The following is a 19,966-nucleotide window of genomic DNA, read 5'->3' as shown; positions in this document are numbered from 1 at the left end:
TGACCGGGTGAAACATCGTAAGACAATGAAAAAAGCCACAAATGAATCACTCAACACGGCTCTGTTATTTGTGGTTCGTTCAAAAAAGAAGCGAAGGTGTTCCTTTATGTGGACCAGTTGTTGCCGAAAAAGCGTTGTTTTTCAACAAGAAATTGAATGGCGATTCTTCATTCAAAGGAAGCGGCGGTTGGTAAGAAAAGTTCAAAAATCGCCACGGTATACGGGAACTGAAAATCGAAGGTGAAAAATTGAGCACCGCAAGTATTGAAGTCGTTGCCGAATATAAAAGAAAGTTTCAAGTTGTGATCGATGAATATGGTTTGACACGCGATCAAGTGGTCAAATTCGGATGAAACTGGTTTAAACTACAAAGCATTGCTGCTAACCATAACAGTCGCTGCAATGTCTGAAAAATATGCACCCGGATTTCAAACGCAAAAGCAACGAATCACAGCAATGATGTGTTCAAATGTAAGTGGTGACCTTCCTTTATTATTGATTGGTGCAGCAAAAAAACACGTTGTTTCAAGGGAATACATATAAGTGCGCTTTCCATTAACTACTATGCACAACATAATGCATAGATGTCCCAGGAATTATTTGCTTACTGGTTCAAAAAGGATAGTACTGCAAACCAAAATTTTCTTATCTATTTTTCTAATGTCTGATTTTTAGGTTTTTATAGCGGACGTTCGACAATACTTGCAAGCAAAAAATTTGCCATCAAAGGCGATTCTCATTTTGGACAATGCACCTGCCCATCCTGAAGCCGGTATGCTGCGAAGTGACGACGGAAAGATCACGTGCTCTTTTCTGCCTGCAAATACAACATTATTAATACAACCAATATATCACTCAGTCATTAAAACATTTAAAAGAAAATACAAAAAAAAATTTATTCAAAACCTAGTTATGGAAGATAAATATTCTTTGCCAGAATACTGGAAAGCATACAATTTAAAACACTCAGTCGACAATGCTGTTAATGCTTGAGCTGATGTTTCGAAAAGAGCGTGAAACAACTATCGATTGCTGACACATGATGAAATTGTTAAAATGGCAACAGAGGTGGACGAAACTGATTCAGAAGCTGACACAGACTTTGACGGTGGCAATGTTGATGATGCTATTGTAACTCACAAATATTTGCGTAAAGAATCTATAGAAGCTGCATCGCACATACAACAATTCATCGAGTGGTATTTCCGACAAGAAGAAGACATAAGGTAGATTTGATGATTTTACGTCGATTAAGAAATTCTGCCGTTGCAAAATGTGAAGTAACAATAAAACAAATAAAGATTTCGGAATATTTTAAATCAAATTAATTCGACTGTACTTACATAAATCCCTCTTATATTGTCAAATAAAACATACGAATAAAATTTGAGAGTTAAACTATGAATATAAATATTGTTTAATATTCTGTTAACCGTCTTTTCAATTATCCATTATACCCTTGGTCTGGTGCCCTGGCGGATAATCGAGGTTCCACTGTAAATCAGAATGACGTAATCAACTGTCATACAGAGTTTTTGACTTCATTGGAATTGCTTGGACTTTCACCTAATAATTTACAATTAAAAGTAGGATCGTTGTCATTATGTGCATCGACTGTGCAATTGAACGAGACTGACTGTGAAAGTCTAATAAATAATGTCATTGCGACAAAGATCATCAAGCAAAAATATAAAGGAGACGATGTCTTCATCCCGCGTATAATGATGATTTCAACGAATGTACCATTTGATTTTAAACGTTTACAATTTCCCGTGCTTTTGGCCTCTGCAATGACAATAAACAAATCACAAAGCCATCTGATGGAAGGTTGCGGAATTAACTTAAGAGTTTCTATGTTTCACAAATGGGCGAGTAATAATAATCGCGTGTCGGAAAACCGTCATCGTTGTATATTTATTTACCGCAAAAAAAATAAAAATATTTTTATATAAGTGTTAAATTGATTTAACTTTTTTCGTGCATAATATGTTTAATTGTTTTACTTTGTTTTATTTTCTGTTAATTTTTTAACACATTATTTAATTCTAAGTCGGTGCGAAGTTCGCCAGGTCAGCTAGTTAATAATAAAAGCGAGGCTAATTTACTTATTTTAAAAGAAATAATTCCAAAAATTAAGGAAACGGAAGCAGGTTTTTATCCGACCTTGGAAGCTGTTAACTTCACTTATTCTCCTGATTATGTGAAGAGGGATGAAAAAGGAATAACCTTACCCATTTTTGCTCGCCAGCAACATTTTCTGACAATCTCTAATTAAAGTCTATTGGAATTTAAACTGCTTTCACCACAGCGCAAAAACGTAATAGAATCGATTTAAACTTAAAACATAAAAAAACTTTATCCTTCGTTATAAAATTCTATCAATTAAGTTCCCTGTAAAGGTTTACCATACTTTGCCAGAATCGCAAATTGTAAGAAGTTCTAGACAGTCAAAAAACCATTTAATTTTTTTTGCGTAATTTACATAATTTTCAAGATAAATAGATACGATAGCGCCAGTTTAAAACAAAAACGAAATTAACTTATTTAAAAAAGAGCAACTGAAAGCTTTTTAAATAAATCATTTTTAAATAAGTACAAATATAAAATATGAGCCTTTCAACACATGTGTAACAACTTAACATAATAACAAAGGGGTCCCAAGATTAAAAATTACATCGGCTTCATAACAATGGTAAATTTAGATAAAGCTCTCTAGGTGAAAGACGTGTATAGTCCTCGGTATTTTTATTTTATTCATTGCTGTTTTAAATAGTTTTTTTGAACTTCATTGAAACAATTCTTTCAAATTTCTTAGTTATAGCGGTCTTCTTATTTCGATAACTCTTCTCCTTTTTCTTTATTATTGTATTATTACATTTAATAATTCATATTATTATTTCAGTGATTTTTAGATAAGCTCTATTTTCAATAGCCAGTTTCAAGCTGACTTAAAGTCAACGAGCCTTTTTTTTGTAGAAAAATATACCACAATTGCTAGGTATAGTCGTTCAAGTTCAGCTCATGGTGACAACGTTACTCTTTCTACAAATAATAATTCCTCTCCTATAACAAAATATGACTTTGTATTGAATGAAGCCTTTTTTGAGTTTTCATTGGTTTATAACAAAAATCTTAATCTTTACACTCTTTGCATTTATAGATGACCTGATTCTTCCACGGAACTATTTTTTCAGAACCTGCTAAATTTGTTAGACGACCTGCCCAATAAAAGCAGAAAAATTCTATGCGGTGACATGAATATTAATTTCGCTGTTGCTTGTGCTACCCAATTATCCTTGGTCAATATATTCGAATCGTATGGTTTCACAATGCACGTTAATTCTCCTACAAGAATTACTACAACAACATCTACCACAATTGATTATATTGTCTCAGATTTCTTACTCCTTGATGTACGCTCTACAATTATTAATGCAGGACTATCTGATCATAAAGCAGTATATACCAAGTTTATCACTCTTAACAAACCATACTTAAAAACGCAATGTTTAGGTAGGATTTTTTAAGCTCAGTACTTTCGTAAATTCCAAAATTTGTGCTTGACTTCTGGGTGGCATTTTCCCTCTCTGGACGTGGACTATAATTTCAGTTATTTTTTATATAGGCTTCTCTGTATTTTCGATAGGGCATTTCCTTTAATTACAATTAAGTCAAAACATCACAAACCTGGACTACCAAGGGTATCCTATAGATCAAGAAATTTACTACCAACGTCTTTGTCCCTGAATATATCTCCAAGTACAGAGGATCCTATCTAAAACTATCTAATCAAAACAGATAAAAAACATGTACTATGAGCGTCGTCTGGGAAGCTCTAAAAATTTTGCAAGAGAAACTTGGTCCATAATAAACGATCTTCGAAATAAAACTAACACAGCTCAAAGATTTTCTCTTCAAAACCCTGAAAATCTAAATGAATACTTCGCTAATGAGAGTAAAAATATAACATCACCTATTTTGAAACAACAAGATCCTATTTCTTATCTCCCCAATTCTAAAAAGGTCTCGAATTTATTCTTTATAAGACCAGTTCGTAAATCTGAACTGATCAAGACAATCAGTAGTATCAAAAGCAAATCTTTCCGTAGTACTGATGAACTATCCATAAAAATTTTCTTAAATCTCCCAAATAATGTGTTGGGAGTCATGGTCTCACTAATTAACGATTCCTTTGAAAAAGGTATATTTCCAGTAAAGACAGTCATTATTATTCCTCTTCAAAAGGGTGGTGAAAAATCTAATGTCTGCAACTATAGACCTATTGCCTTACTAGCTGCAACTATAGTCCTATCCAAAATAATTAAGAGACTTATAAAAGCCCGACTTATGTCCTTTCTCGTTAAAAACACATTGTCATCATAAAGTCAGTTCGGCTTTTTATCTAATAATTCTACCAGCAAGCTATTTTTTCTGTACTAAATGAGGTCTGTCAAGCACTAAACAATAATCTTTATACTACCACTGTTTTTTGTGACTATGCCAAAGCTTTTGATTGTGTAAATTATGACATTTTGATAAAAAAAAACTAAATTTCTACGCCATTCTTGATATACGGAATTGATGATATCACTAGCTTAAAAATCAATGGAAAAATTTTTCTTGTTGCTGATGATACCAATATTAATTGGAGAAACTCTAATATTGCAACTCTTCATGCAATTATAACTTCTGCTGTACTTAAAATAAAAACCTGGTCCGACTCTAATTTACTCTCTTTTAACGTGGATAAGACAGTAGCATTATCCTATAAAGAAGCTCTTAACCTTTGCTTCTTAATAACAGTGAGATCATTATGGTTAATTCTGTAAAATTTCTTGGTATTTATATAGACAGCAACCTTAAATGGTCTCCTCATATCGATTTGTTAAGTAAGAAACTAGCCTCAGCGTGCTATACAATAAGATCTGTTTTGAACGAAATAAATTTAGCATCTTCCAAAATAACATACTTCTCTTTGTTCGAGTCTCATCTTCGATATGGCCTTCCTTTTTGGGGTTCTAGTGCAGCAACCCAATCTGATGTTATTTTTAAATTAAAAAAAGAGCAATACGGTATCTTTTTGGCGTTAGTAGAATAACACATTACAGAAGCTACTTCAAAAATCACGAGATTTTAACTCTTCCCTTATGAGGCTTATATATTCTAGAAAATGTTTGCTTAATTCGTAAACACCTACATGTTTTTCCAGCAAGACCTAATCATGACTACTCCACCAGAAATTCAAGCTTTGATGTGTATTTACCGATTCCGTCCACTGAGTTAGTAAAGAAATTTATATTATATTCGGCAAAAAAATTATACAACCATTTCCCTTTGCAATTTAAATCTACAATTTCTTTCCTTAATTTCCATAAATTGACAAAAGCGTATCTATCTAAAAGACCACTATTATTTAGTGGCAGAGTTTCTTAACGAATAACTAAAAAATCACAGTACGTTTAGGTACAAGCAACAAAGTATTTATATACATATTTGGGTATTACATGCAGCAGCTTAAACTTATTCGTAAACTAGTTTGTGAGGTTTATTATGCAATTTGCAATTTAGTGATATTTTGCAATGTATTGTATATTTTATTATGTTTTAGTTTGTGATATTGACGATTTATGTAATTTTACTAAATTTTAATTGTTATTGTTAGTTTTTTGACTGTTTGTAAGCTTTGTCTATAAAATTGTACAATTTTCAGTAACAATAAAGCATGTTTCTATTCTCTAGTCTATTATTTGTCTGTTATCAGCTGTATCAAGTATTGAAGTTTCCTTATTGTAATACAACAATATTCTTTTAATGCACCACATTTCAAATGACTGCAGTTTGTTTCTATGTTTTATTTAAGTGTCCAATTTTTCATTCCGTATAGTAATGAGAACACGTAACATCCATGTGTTCTTGTGCTCACTTACTTTCAAAGAATATTGGCTTTTAAGACATTAAAATATGTTTAATTCTTTCGACCCTTGTTATTAATTATCTTGTTTGATCATTACTGTGTGTTATCCAAATCTCCAAATAGACCAAGTCCGTTTTAATTGTTTAAGCAAATGTCGTGAGTTCCAAGATATATAAACTCATAAATTTTGAGATGAGTTTCGTATAAGTGCGTAGAATATTTTATTACGTTTTTGTAAGTTTTTTGAAGTTAGTAGTGGTCATAATAGACATCAGAACAATTTCATGAAAGTCGGTCAAAGTCGGCTGTTGAGCTAGAAAACAGATAATGTGCGTAAGCTAATGAGCCATTGAATAAAATCAGAATGTAGTATGGTGTTGGGCTTTTACCCGCTAGCTCAACTTGTTGTCCATGTTACACTTCAGAAATATAAAGATTGTACTTTTTCATTCCTTATTGGTAACTCAGAGCCGGTTTGGCTCGTAAACAAGAAACATCTAAACACTGCTCACGTTTTAAAATACTAATCGTCATACCAAAAGTTGGTTTTAAATACTAAATCTGTGACACAATTTCTGCTGACTCTACAGGGTAGCGCAAAAGGTTTTCTGAATGTTAAGTTAATTTTAATATATCAGGTAATAATAGAATATAATAATAGAATCAGGCTATATTTTAATTACTACGATGTTATTCCTAATCTTAAATTTTAATAATTAAATGTAATGTTCTATATATTAAAAAAACCGTGTTAAATTTTCCACATCTTCCGGGAACAAGACATGATAAAAAGTAATGCTAAAAAACTTTTTCTGTCATCTTCAGTCTGTTTATCTGTACATTGGCATATGTGCACATAATATTTACATAACTTACATAATTGTCTTACACTCGAAAAAAACTAATTAATTCATATTAATGTTTAGTACTAAATATTAGTTCGCTTTTTACTTTCTTTACACAGTTTACCACTCTTGTATGTCACAATAAACTTACATTCCTATTTTTTTTCTTTACCCACTATACATTATCTGTAGACATAGGCAAATATGCAAATAAAAAAGTATGAAATATGAGCATAAATATGCAGTATTTTATGCAAAATATGCAGTATTTTATGCAAAATATGCATATTTATCTAGAAAATATGCATGTAATAAAAAATATTTACAATATTTTTTTTACAAAAATACTTACAATATCATAAATACATAACATGTACAATTATTTTAACATATAAATATTATTTTGAATTGTGTTAACAATAGATTATCAAATGATGTTCAAAATATTCTAATAAAAACTTCCTTCTATCTGAATACATCTATTTGTAAATAGAAAAACTTCTTTCGACATCAACTGATATAACTGCGGCATTTTTCAAATTTACGATAATAGATGGTTCTAAATTAAGTGGTTCGGAAAATGTCCCAGCTAGTACTTGAACTACTTCAGAAAGAACTTGGTATCCACTATTTTTTCCATGCTTTTTCTTTCCAATAGTACCTTTAACGTTTTGACACACATGACTCAAATTCTTCTATTAAAACTGTACTCACTAAGAATGATAATTTGGAGGATTCTAATTGAGTTATAGTTTTCTGGACAAAACTATAATTTGATTTTATGAATGACAGTTGCTGTTGGAGGATGTTATTTTGGAAGGCTTGCTTAACTTCTAATAAAGATTGGCAACTATCATCCGTTAAAAGGTTAATTATTCTTTTAAAATCAACAAAATGATCAGCATCGAAATTAGCTGCTTTCAACCATGTTCCCCAACGTGTTAAAATGGGTTGCGGTGGCAGTGGAACAGCAGGACGCATATCTCTGTAACATTGTATTCTTACAGGTGATTTCAGGAATACCTTTTTGACGTTCGCTATTAAACTGTTAACTGTGTGGAAATTTTTTTTTAGTTCCTCCGCAACTATGTTTATTCGATGCGCTAAACAAGTGATATGTATTAAGTTTGGATAAAATATTTTTAAATTTTGTAATGGTTTCACAATATATGGTGCGGCATCAGATAAAATAAGTAATAATTTATCATTAGGCACAGCAGCAGGAAGAAAAAAGTATGCTAATGCTTCTTATAGAAACCATGATATTGTTAGAGCGTTGGTTTTTTCCACTTGCTTACAGAAAATTAAATACGATTTTGGAAAGGTTTTATCGCTAAGTACACCAATCAATAAGTGCACAATGTATCTTCCTGACGAGTCAGTTTTGTTTGCTATATTTTTTTAAAAAAGAACTAAAGTTTTCATTAGATAATTTTGAAAGCGGTATATTAGAAGATACTAATGCACGACACTAGTCTTCATTAAAAGTTCCTTGTTCGGTTTGTTTTTTGGAACTTGACTGAAAGCACTTGGACACTGAAGGTTGAAATTTTTCACCGGATGTAGTTTTTACTTTTTTAGCTAAATATTTCGCGGTTCTGACATGCTGATCTTGAAATTTTTTTCAGATAAAATCGAAAAAAAAATATAAATATTCTATAGTTCTTAAAATCTAAGATTGTAGAAATAAACTAAAAATGAATAGTTTTTGCATAACAATTAAAATATTTAAATTAAATCAAATAAAAATCGGTGTAGTAATCTTGAAAATGTCAAGAAATGACTCTGCAAGAAGGAAGAACGCCCAAATATTTACAAGAGGCTCTTGGTCTTTTCTGTTTACATTTAAAGAAAAAATACTGTGAGCATAAATATTAAAAGCACTTAATTAATTAAGTCCAATATATAATATGTTTTTGTTTTTAGCAAAATTAAAGCAAACTATGCTATTGTTAGAAAAAAAATGTTAGTGACCTTTCAGTAGACTATTGAATGATTTTAATTTTAAATAGGTTTTTATTTTTACCTAGAGACATAAACTGGCAAACATAAATCCTTAATTTCAGGACAAAACGTGACAAAACTATAAGCCGGTGTCTTTTATTAGTTACTATACCAAGAATTTGAATACCAAGTGATTATAAAACAAAATTAAATATTGGCATGTTTATGTTATCTGTAAGTTTGAATATAAAAATATATAGTTAACACCAAATTTTCAAATTATATGCACTATATGCAAAATTTGCATTTTTTATGCATTATATGCAAAATATGCAACTTGCATATTTGCCTAAGTCTAGTTATGGCGTTACAACGTTGCTTCTGTGTCTAACTCCATGTAAGCTTTGCAATCATTTTTGTAATATCCTCGACTTTTTTTTATCTTACCCAGTCGTTTATCTTTCTGTCTGACAATCGTATATCTAAATGGAAACTTCCATTGACCTTTCTGATGTAGCTAGCTTTTTCATATTTGTCTTAGCTGGGGTTTGACATCCATATTTCATGATTGAAAGGATGCACTGTTCGAACACTATTCTCCTTAAATATTGAGGTATTTTGCAGTTCTTAAGTATCCAATTCCTGCCCATGCTAGTCGTGCTCTTCTAGTGATTTCCGCACTTTGGTTCTCTTTGTCAAGTTTCAGAATTTTGCCCAGGTAGATACATTCCTGGACTTGTTCTATCTCATTGCCATTTATAGTTATACGTCTGGGGTCGTCTGTGTTTGTCATTATTTTGTTCTTGTCGTATTCATTTTTAGGTGGAAGTATTTGGAGCTGTCTACGAGTTACTCCACCATAGTTTGTAACTCCTGTGTTCCTGTGTTTGTAAATCCTGTCTGTGTTCGTCATTATTTTGTTCTTGTCATATTCATTTTTAGGTGGAAGTATTTGGAGCTGTCTACGAGTTACTCCACCATAGTTTGTAACTCCTCGAATGTGCTCGGTATAAGTACGATGTCGGTCGTCGTGGTTATATGCATTTAAAAGATGATAAATTCCATAATAAAGTTTTTTACTCCTAAAAATGTTTTTAAGCCGAATTATAATAAAAAGCATACACAAGATTTTTTTTACAATTTTCTATTATTTTCATTTGATTTGTAAAATATTCTCTTTTACAAAACATCCGTTTATTCAATAATATAACACTTTAAAATTGTATTTGTTTGTCTAATTATTTGTTTATAATATAATTGTTTATCTGTAGGACCACTAAATTATTTTAACAATTGAGCATCAGTTAAACACGTGCTATATTTCATACAAAAATTTCCATCAATTTATGAATCTAATTACCCCTAAAATCTTGAAATACTTCCAATAAGAAATTTAAATGAAAATATGAAGGATCTCATACTCCAGTGAGCTTTTTGCATTGATTAGTATTAAAATTAATAAGCAAATAGTCCTTATTTTATAACACAACGAGCCAGATTTTAATTGGGATCCAACGTAAAATTTAGGGATCGCGGATTGACGTTTTTAGGGCATAATCTTGTTATACCCATATAATATAATTATCATATAATTTAACTATACGCATTGTGTATAAAATTATATCAAAAAGCAAAAGACAACCAAAAAATTTATATTTTCATCAACATTTCGCATAATGAATACAATTATTTGACATTTATAATTTTTAAATTTGTAATCCATAGTCAATACTAGGTATATAGGCTTACCATAATTATGAAACTCTTTGTTTCGGGACAGTGAATGGTGGATAGGGTAAAGTATAAAGAAAAACGATTAAGCTGCTGCCAAAAATTTTTATTAATAAAATACCTATTTTTTGTACCATTCATACTTCTCGCTCGTATGTACTTTTTTTAATATTTTTTTTTATTTATTTATTTTTTTTTATTTTTTCTTAAAAATCGTTACATGTCATATTAAAGTTTAATTTACAGTATAGTAATGCTTGTACGGTAGACTCCAACATACGGCTTCTATCGTCAGACCAAATATGTTTCATCATCGAGAAGACACGCTCTAAAGGAGCGAAGGCGCCTGGTAATCACAAAATATATTGCACCATTTTTACCAGGTTGCATGTATCGATGTGTTGTTCATGAAAATGTTTAAATAGTAGAACCCATTTGTCAACATAATCAATTTGTATCGTCGTGGAATTCCATTCATCATTCTTTGATGCTATAAAAACTTTCGTAAGTGACAGCTCGTCAAAAAGGTTGTCAGTATTAATATTTTGTCGATCGTCCGAACCGTGTATTTTGTTTTCAGCAGATCCTTCGATTTCGTCCCATTTCAATACGTGATTCAGTCCAATCCATGCGAAAACGTCGGCTCCTCCGAAACTGTCTTCCCACAATTCAATGTATGAAATGCATCGTCGGTAAAAATCACTTACTTCTGTTTGAAATTTATCAATATCCTTGCTACTACCAAGATTCTTTAATAATAATTGTTTCGCTCTTTGTAGTACAAAATTGCTGTCCATGCGTTCTTGAAGATTAGATTTCAATCTTCTTAATTCCAAAATAATGTCAGTCGCACTTGCTTCACTTTTTTCTATGAGTAGTACAGTCTTGTTAAAATTGTTTAATTGTCCATGCACAAACCAAAGATATAACTCACCCGTAACACTTTGAAAAAAATCTCGCATTGCACGTGGACAGTTATCTTGGGAAAGGAAATATGCTTTTAGTCCTTCGAATATATTTAGAATTTTCTCAATTGCCGGCAAAAGAGAAAGAAATCTGGTACTTCCATGTTGGATTAGGTTTTTATATTCCACTTCCTTCAACTGAGTTACTCGAACTGTGTAGATATGAAAACGTTTATATATTTTGACAACTAGTGCTTCAATTTCGATTGGTAAACCATTCACAGCATTTTGAAGTGCATTGTGTACAATATGTGAGCCACATCAAATTCCTACAATATCTACACCGAGTTCTTGTTTAAGTCTTCTGTAAACATTATTTTGTCCTCTTCTATGCACACCTCCAAAATTTGTATTAGAATTGTCGCCACAAAATTGTAACGATTATATTTTGCCTACCTCAGGGTACGACCATAGGGGTAGAAATAGGGGACAAAAACTATGGGACGAAGATAGGGCAAGCAAAATAAACGCTACTAGTGCGTACGACACTCAGTTGGTTGTTGGAGAGCTGGAGTCGTGGATAAGTAAAATAAATGGGTCGGATTGGGGCAGCTACAAAAAAAAATGAAAGGGTACTTACATAAATCTCCTGGACAAAATGAAATAAGATATGGCAGACAAGGTTACCTCTAGCTATTTAAATTTGGACGCCGCTTCGAAGAAAACTTCCTGCTGGAAAAAGAAAGAAAATTTCTTCTTCCCTAAAATCAAAAATACATACAAGGGTTAGGAGATTTTCTAAACTAAAATAAACAAAGGATCAGAGAAACAAATCAAACGTTTATTTTTGTCTCATACAAACAGTTATCAAACATAAAAATGGCACAAAAAATATACTATATAAATAGTTGCCAAATACAGAATAAAAAACTTACATGTGTCCGTTTACAAACTTCGTTTACAAAGGGGTTGGAGATACTACAAAACTTACAAATGTTATCGCACAGAGATTAACCTTTTTTTAAACAAACAAAACAAATGAATATCGAAAAGAACAAAGCTAGCTGTCATATGTTAACATTACATAAAAAAAACAATTAAAATGACAGCTGTTAAACCATAAAATTTACAATTTATTATTTATTACAAATCCTTTAAATTTTAATGAAAGCAATTATTGTTTTAGTAAAAAAATGTCTGTCTTTACTTTAAAATTAAAATGTTAATTGTTACCTGATTTCACTGTTTAGCACTTAACTTTCAAAAAAAACTTGTTAACATCTATGGGACTGGAGCCGCAAAGGACATAACTCTCAACTTGAATAAAAATAAACCATTTCCATACGTAGGCAGGAACGATTGGAACAGAAACTTGATGGAGGAAATCAAGCTGTTGACGGGGACATTCTATATAAACATTTTCCAAATTTTATCAGTGCCGGTGTACTGCACAAATCTTATGGGTGATTACTCTAATCTAAGCTGCCACATTGCATAGAGTATCATCACCTTAACCGGTCTTAAGATATTACACAAAAAAAATTGAATCGACTCGCGATTCAAAATCTCTTCTGTCTGCTCTGCTTGGGGCTTAAATGTCGACTCCTCGATGCCTTACATTTTACAAATTTCAACGCAAAATAAATTTCCCTTTACGTCTCACAGCTAGTTTTTGCCTACAAATTTAAAACAAACAATCTACCCTTTTTTGACCTCGTTCTTAGCAACGAACCGACAAAAAACTTCTTGAGTATTTACTTTTAAATTGGTTAACTGGAAATTTTTTACCTCACAAAACATACAGAGAATAAGGGAATATTAATGTAAACAAAGACAAAAAAATATTCTCAGTTAATATGTTTTAGAAAAACCGTATACCTGACTTGCAATATTATATTAGGGGACTCGAAACAACTTTTAAATATTCCAGTTTATTGCGTTTTAACGACAAAAGACAAAAACAGCTGAATACCAAAACTTGATATTTAGAATCTCAACTTAAAATGCCATAATATATTGATCGTTTTAAAATTCATTTGCAAACAGAAAAACGAAAATATTCCACCAAATTTAAAACGCTACAAAATGCAGTTACTTTTTTTGTAATGTCATGACGACGTAATGTTGAAATTATATTTTGAGTCAATATTTCCGATGTCTCGCCCTGAACGGACTCAAAATTCAATAGCTTCACATGTACACCTTCTAATGGTAAAAAGTATCTAACAATAATAAGTGCCAGTTTGATGTGCTTTGTATGAGGTGTCGTTGACACTTACGAAAAGTGACACTTACGAAAAAAGTCTTCTGTTGGTCGGTATGTAACTCTGACAAAGACAAAGGTGCCACCGTGTGCAATTGAAAATTCTGAAAAACGTTGCTGGCATTTCACCCTACTATTGTTACTACAAAGCTTTTTTATAAAAGGATAATCTTTTTCAAGTTCGCTTGTGAATTTGCAATTTCATTTCGGAATTTTAAATCAAACACATCAATCAAATAAAACACAAAGTGTTGTCGTATTTTACCACCGTTCACAAAAAAACGAAATGTAATTACACTGCAAATGATTAGGGTAAACTGAGATCTGTTTTTTTTTTTTAATTCATCAATTCTTGATTTTTTTAACGACTCAAAATGATGTGTTTAAGAAATGTGATACGCTGAATTGCTGAATTGGTCATTTTGATGATTTCGAGAATTAAGCACGTCTTGTGTGGGAACCCTATTAAAATATCTTATCAATCAGATGTGCAGTCATCATTATTAGAATTGTTTATATAATACGAACGTGAATAATCTTACTTATTATCAGTAAATATGAATCCAGGAGGAAAAAAATCATTCGTGTGAAATCACTTAACAAAAATTCAAAATTACGACAGTTTTGTCAAACTGGGACAAAATGACAAACCGGCCGGGACTCCGGGACCGATGTCTAAAACCGGGACAATCCCGGTTAAACCGGAACGTATGGTAAGCCTAGGTATGTATAGTACTATACAAACTAACTATAAAATACAAATATAATACAGAAAATATAAGTTTTATAAGTAAAATTCATACAGTACGGTCGCGGTAATTCGAACGGAATCGGGGAAACGGGTTGTTCTGATGTTCACAGATCACATCGTTTGGATGACCTATGACTTTTTTATTGGGAGAAGAAAAACTGCAAAAACACAATGAAAATGACTGAAAATACTTTATGTATATTAATAAGATATTTATATATATATATATATATATATATATATATATATATATAAATTTCAATGGGGAGAAGTAATTTTTTTTCTGGACGCCTGTCTTGACGTGCTGATCAAACGCTCTGTCTTTTATACACTTCAGTATCATGATTTCCTCGCTGCTGTTGAAGTTGTCTTTTGCCCAACTGATGGTTTTCTGTCCAACTGTTTTTGAAGCAGATGGTTTATCATCGACATCCTCCTCTTTCATTTCTTCATTTTGAATGGCCCTTAGAATTTCTTCATCCGTGAGCATTTCTTGGGTGTTAATTTCTTTGTCACAGCCACCTGATGCCCATTCTGGAACCTTAGATTCAGTAATTATTGTCGTGTTTTCTTGAGCTAGCTGAACGACAAGGAGGCTTAAAATGATGTATTTTTCGTTGGAGGAAGAGTCATCCACAGCCACTAAGTTTGGGCTCAATTTCCAAGAAAGTTGAATCAAACGTTGTGAATTGAATAACTTATAATTTGCCAAATTGAAAACGACATTCTTGAGATTAACTTTCTTTAAAGCTACTACCAGATGCATGCCACTTTGCTCGTCAGCAAGAATGTTGCAGAGTTGAAATTTTCGATCAGTTTTGTGTTCTGGATGACGTTCTTGTCCATTGGTTAAATCATAGCTATCGTGTTGGGTGGTAAGAACATGGCAGAAATCATGTTTTATCAACTTCACTACAAAGTTAATCAGCGGATGGATGACCAGGGCAGTTGTTTAACAGCAACACTACCTTCTGAGGGTTCACACCCTCATGACGACGAATATCAGGGAGGAATTCAGTTTTGAACCAATCCAAGAACAAATCTCTTATCACCCATAAAATGATCAACAGATTTAAATGCACGAGGCTTGTTAGCCGTCTCCACAACAAGCAAAGGAAGTTTGTAAGTCCCTTAAGTATTTGCAAAAGGCATAAAGGTGATTCTCTCTTTCATAATGTTTCGAGCAGGGACGTTCTTTTCTTATGATTACACCAATATGTGATCTGGTAACATGCGCCAAATAAACTAAATTTCATCTGCATTGCAAATTTGCTCAGGTGCCAAATTGTTTTTAATCAGAAGTTCTTTAAATGCAGTTCGGAAGGGTTCGATGCTGTCGGCATTACTCAAAAGTTTCTCACCAGTATTTTGAGATGTCCAACCAACCCTTAAATGCTCTAAAAGCTTGGTGATTTGGTGACATTTTAAAATGGAAATGACGGGCTTTTTCACACAATATTTCACCACTCACCGCACATGCTTTCTCCGCTATTATAGGAACCACATGGACAACGCACTTTCTACCTTCGGATATTCGGAAGTTTCTCTTCCCTGGACCGCTTTCCGTTTCGCTGACGAACTTTTCGTCTTTTCTTTGTTCTTCTTAATTTCCGTAATGGTAGGATTGCCAACACCAAACTGTTCTGAAATGAAACTATAGCTAGTTCCTTACTGTATCAACTTGAGAATTTTAGTCTTTTGTTCGATAGTTAAAGTCACGTGTTTACGTGGAGCCATCCTGATACGAAAGCACTGACAGAAATAAATAATATATAGGTAGGCAAGAAAAGTCAAAACTGATGTTCTTCATGTTGATTTATGTCGATTCAATCGTGAGGGGGCAGGGGGAGTCACGCGAGCCCGTTCTGACTACCGCGTTGTTCGGACGACCTTGGGTTCGTATTAACGCGACAATACTGTATTTATATTTTTTGGAAGCGTATTATTTACGTTTATATTTTAAACAAATAATAAGAAAAACACTAGTTCAACACGTCCTCTATAAACGATGTATTCTGTCAGAGTGCCGTGCACCTATAGTGCGTTGGCGAATTAGTTTAAGGCCTTAAGGCCAGGTTCCTCCAAATAATTTTCAAAAAATCGAAAAAAACTTTTTTAAAAAATTACTAGGAAATATTCTTAGGAATAGTATAGAATTAGTTCCAAAGGCCCGCGCGACGTTGAAGTATATAGAGAAGAAAGAAGAGCGGAGTGCTTCAAGCGGTTAATCCGGCCACTAAAGCAGCAGCTGCTTACTTTCATTTGCTTTTTTCGAAAGCACGATATTTCAACTGGGTGTTACTCGTATTTTGAAACTATTGCACTTATCAAGATAAACCTACGGCATTTTACTCTTTAGATGTCTCTTTATGGTCGGTGCTACAGCCAAAAATATTCATTGTTATTTAAAAAAAAGTTATTAAAAATTAAAAATAAAACAAAGTGTCAAAAAGTTCAAAAAGTCTGCAATTTTGTTTATCTTTCAGTGAAAATGTATTATTGTAGTACTGACCATAGCCAATTTGAAACAGAGTAACCAATTTGTTTTTTACTTTCGGATGATTCGTTTCCAAGAAATGGCACCCACCAACAAACTGGACCCAACGATTAAATGTACCAAGAATGGAACCTATTAATAAATATTTGCGTCCAAAGAAGCTGATAATAATGGCCGACCCTTGTTTCCGGAATGTAAGAGGTGTACGAAAAAATTCTTTTGGTACATATATCATCATCATCACGTAGCGCTACAACCCTGGGTGGGACTTGGCTGACTGTACAACTTTTTTTCAATTTGTTCGGTCTTCCATCAACCTAGGGTCAAATGGAATGTTCATTTTCCGGAGATCTGCTTGGATGTTATCTCTCCATCGTATTCTGGGACGTCCGAGTGGTCTTTTGCCTGTGGGAATCTCTTCCCATACCAGTTTTACAAGTCTATCGTTATGCAGTCTGTGCACGTGGCCTGCCCATCTTAGTCGCTGTGATTTAATTTCTTGGACCATATCGGTGTCATTGTAGAGTGCTTTTAATTCGATATTGGTTCTGATCTTATACTGGTTTGTGGTGATGTCATGCCGAGGTCCGAAAATTTTTCTAAGTATTTTTCGTTTAAAGCGTCTGAGCTTTTCTTCGTTTGCTTTGGTCATGGTCCACGTTTCCCATTCGTATGTTATTACAGGTCTGACGATGGATTTTTAGATTTTGATCTTTGAACTTCTTGTAAGAGTTTTTGATTTTATGAGCTTATCCAGTGCGAATAGACAGCGGTTTGCAGATTATATTCTATTTATATATATATATTCTATATTTCTATATTTCTATTTTATTTCTTCAGTAACATCGTTGTCAGCTGTGATTTCTGCTCCCAGATACTTAAAATGTTGTACTCTTTCAAAATTGAAGGTGTTGATCGTCACATTTTGTCCTATTCTGTCTCTTCGTGTCGTTCTATTTATACACATATATTTCGTCTTATCTTCATTAATCTTCAGCCCTACTTCACTTGTTGCTCCTTCCACCTTGTTGAAGATGACTTTCGTGAATAGGATGGAGTCTCCAACGAGATCTATGTCATCTGCATATGTGAGTAATAGCTTGGGACCTTGGATCGATAGCAATTCTGTTTTTATTTCGGCCGACCTCATGGCTTTCTCTAATACAAAGTTAAAAAGTAGTGGAGATAACGCATCACCCTGTTTGAGTCTACTGTTGATTTCAAAGCTGCCAGACAGTTTATTATTTACACGTACTTTAGATATTCCATCCTCCATACAGACTTTGGTCATCCGAATGTGTTTCTTTGGTATTGAGAGCTCCGCCATGGCATTCCATACTTGGCTTCTTTCTACGCTATCATATGCCTGTCGAAAGTCTATGAAAAGATTGTGTATGGATCTGTTATACTCCCAACCCTTTTTTAGAAGTTGTCTTAGCGTGAATAGTTGATCTATTGTTGATCTGTTTGCCCTAAAACCGGCTTGATATTCGCCTAGGGCATTTTCAGCATAAGTGGTTAGTCTACTAAGAATGATGTTTGAGAGGGTTTTATATGCCGTGTTTAGGAGTGAAATGTACAATAATTATTTATTTTTGTTGTTATTTATATTGAAATCAAAGATATAATAGTATACAAAACATATATATTTTACAGGTACGTAGTTGTACATCGCACGCCACTGATTTGACTGGATGCAAAATATTAAAAATTTAACAACTTTATTGATTCTCTTTATTGACTAAAAACAATACATTAAATTATTGACATAAAAAATACTGTTACCTATTTAAAATTAAAATATCGGGAATAAAATATTCACATTAATAACCTGTCAAATTGACGTCGGACATTTTAGCCGATAATATGACGCCAGTTTCATCGTTGATCAGCTATAGGTTCATCCCAAACCCTTCTTTCAGTGCGTCATAGTTAATCGAATTCTCTCTAACACATTAAGCTAGAAGTGACAGAAAAAAACGTGAGTCTGTGATTATTATACATAGAACTTAGAAAATTATTTATCGTAAAGCTAATTCTACTTACGTATGTATAATTGGTTGGAGTTTAGAATACGCTAAACAGATATCCAATCAATGATGCGCATAAATATTATTTGACGCAAATTGTCTCGATCGTGACAGTACTTTCACAATGTCAACTGATAAAATGATAATTGTCATTCCAGGTTAGTATTATCAGACATTTTACAGTGAAAATTTAATTTTGTATTTATTGTCATAAAAATATTTTAATACCGAGATATATCGAGAAAGAACATAGACTAATATTAAAATTACTTATTAAATTATTTTCAATTATAAAAAGACAGATTACGATCCTGCGACTGTCAAATTTAACTAAAATGTCATGTAATAATTCTCGACATTCTTAAAATCCTATATGACGTCAAAATTAGTGACGCACTGAAAGAAGAGTTTGGGACAGACTGTACATATAAAAATATCAACATGTTCCATCCTTATTATTACATCGTTCATTGAACCAGCGTGAGCAGCCATTATCAGACCCGCCATTTTGAAAAAACGCAAAAAAAATTTAAAGTTTAATTTTCAAATATCTTTTGTATTTTTAATAAATATAAATATTTATTAAAAAAAACACGGTTTTATTATCGACATACATAATTTTTAAAAATTAATTAACATACCTCAGCCTGCACAAAACATTGTTACTTTTGCCTGTAAAGTCCCACTTTAATACCCTTAACTTTACTAACAGTGCTAATAAATGGGAGTTGATAGAATAGTTGAAATAACAGCCAAATGAGAGGACGCGTAGACACCGTATTCTCTAACAGTCTCTAACAGTCAACCTAAAGAGTAATCTGCCCAGCTTTTGTGGGATTACGTTGATTAAAATAGATACGATTTTATTGTATTGTTTGTACTTTTCCTCCTAAGCTAGTTAAGATAATAGGTTTTAGTGTGTAAATCTATTTAATACAATTTGATAAGATTTTGAGTGGCATAATAAAAGATTTTAATTCAACGTCATAAAATTATACAACTAATCAAACTTTGAATAAAAGTTTGATAGAATTCTTATTGTGCTCTGTAATTAGCTTTAAAAATGAAATAAACTTATTTGATAAA

General features: G+C 32.5%; 1 long non-coding RNA gene across 1 annotated transcript in view; it reads right to left on the bottom strand.

The window, feature by feature from the left end:
* The window catches only part of LOC140438208 (uncharacterized), a 29,674-nt gene extending 10,004 nt beyond the window's left edge, over positions 1–19,670 (bottom strand). Inside the window, exon 1 of the long non-coding RNA XR_011950453.1 lies at positions 19,522–19,670. This is a non-coding gene — a long non-coding RNA (uncharacterized lncRNA). The remainder of the gene's footprint in view (positions 1–19,521) is intronic.
* Positions 19,671–19,966: the final 296 nt, after the last annotated feature.

The sequence above is a fragment of the Diabrotica undecimpunctata genome, chromosome 4 (genome assembly GCF_040954645.1).
Source record: "Diabrotica undecimpunctata isolate CICGRU chromosome 4, icDiaUnde3, whole genome shotgun sequence".
Classification (NCBI taxonomy): domain Eukaryota; kingdom Metazoa; phylum Arthropoda; class Insecta; order Coleoptera; family Chrysomelidae; genus Diabrotica; species Diabrotica undecimpunctata.
The sequence above is the reverse complement of the archived record's forward strand: the minus strand, read 5'-3'. Positions and strand labels throughout refer to the sequence as shown.